This window comes from Octopus bimaculoides, chromosome 16 (assembly GCF_001194135.2).
Source record: "Octopus bimaculoides isolate UCB-OBI-ISO-001 chromosome 16, ASM119413v2, whole genome shotgun sequence".
NCBI lineage: Eukaryota > Metazoa > Mollusca > Cephalopoda > Octopoda > Octopodidae > Octopus > Octopus bimaculoides.
In genome coordinates, this window is record NC_068996.1 from 57,492,320 (window position 1) to 57,493,779 (window position 1,460).

Below are 1,460 nucleotides of genomic sequence, written 5' to 3' on the forward strand. Positions count from 1 at the left end.
TCAAAAACACAATAACAAAAAAACAACAAGGTGAGGACGTGATATGGATAGTATTATTGGACGCTCAGGAAAGGAAAGAGAGAGTGTATATATATATATATATAAAGGTCCAGTGTAATCCGTGGGTAGGAGAGGTTCAGAATAAAAAAATCCAGAATAAGTCCAGAATGAAAAAAGGTAGAGAGTCCAGAAGTTTGTGTGTGATGAGTAGAGACAGGATTAGCTGGTGCGACCACCTGAGCGTGTGTTATATATGGGAGAATTTATGAAAAAAACAACAGACGAAGACAGATGGTGTAGACAACAAAAGGATATATTAGTTTAACGCTCGGGAATAGAGAAAGTCTTTAACGTTTCGAGCTACGCTCTTCAACTGAAAGGAACACAGAAAGAAACAAGGAGAAAAAATATAAATGTAGTGGTCAGCGATCTATCATGGCAAATGATATATATATATACATATATATGATGGGCTTCTTTCAGTTTCCGTCTACCAAATCCACTCAAAAGGCTTTGGTTGGCCTGAGGCTTATAGTAGAAGACACTTGCCCAAGGTGCCACACAGTAGGACTAAACCCAGAACCATGTGGATCGTAAGCAAGCTAGTTAACACACGTATTGTTTTTCTCCTTGTTTCATTCCATGTTCCTTTCTGTTGAAGAACGTACGCTTGAAACGTCAAACACTTTCTCTATTCCCGAGCATTATACTAATACATCCATTTGTTGTTTACACCACCTGTCTTCATCTGTTGTTTTTTCATAAATTCTCCCACATATATATATACGTTCAGGTCCCCGACATACTGGATTCTTGTCAAACCCCCTGCCCCCAATCCAGCACAGAACATAAAATGGAGACAAGTACCAACTGGTCTGCGTGACAAGCCTAAACAATTGTGAAAATATCCTTTCCATAAAACCATTGGTCGCCTTCTAAATTTATAAATAAGAAAAAAAGTCTATACATATATATGCAAACTGATAATGTTGGTTTATTATACATTAAGGTCCCTAATTCAAGCCAGGATGAAACATGGATGTTTGATGGTTAAAAAAAATCCAAAATGGTTTTAAGAACAAAGAGACTATGTTCTTACCTCTAACGTCGTTTTAAATGTACTTAATGAATCCAAAGTGTTTGACTGCTCTTGTGAAGAATTCGAAGTGGTGTCTCCAGGGGAAACTGCGGTAATGGAAGACAAGGGTCGGCTGGGCGGGACCTGTTGCCAAACTCTGTGTGGTGAATCATGGTCTCTTATACTAGTCCCTGGATAAAAAAAAAATGAAATTCAAAATGTCTTTTTTTTCGTAAATCCTCCCACACATATATATATATATATTGAAACTGTTAATGTTTGTTTATCATACGTTCAGGTCTGCGTGAAAATGCTTAAACAATTGTGAATACATCTCACATGAAACAACTGGTCGCCTTTTAAATTTACAAATAAGCAAAAG

At 37.1% G+C, this 1,460-nt stretch overlaps 1 long non-coding RNA gene across 1 annotated transcript in view; it reads right to left on the reverse strand.

Moving 5' to 3' along the window:
* The window catches only part of LOC106880415 (uncharacterized), a 12,806-nt gene extending 11,444 nt beyond the window's left edge, over positions 1–1,362 (reverse strand). The window contains exon 1 of the long non-coding RNA XR_008265763.1: positions 1,100–1,362. This is a non-coding gene — a long non-coding RNA (uncharacterized LOC106880415). The remainder of the gene's footprint in view (positions 1–1,099) is intronic.
* Between the last annotated feature and the right edge of the window lie 98 nt (positions 1,363–1,460).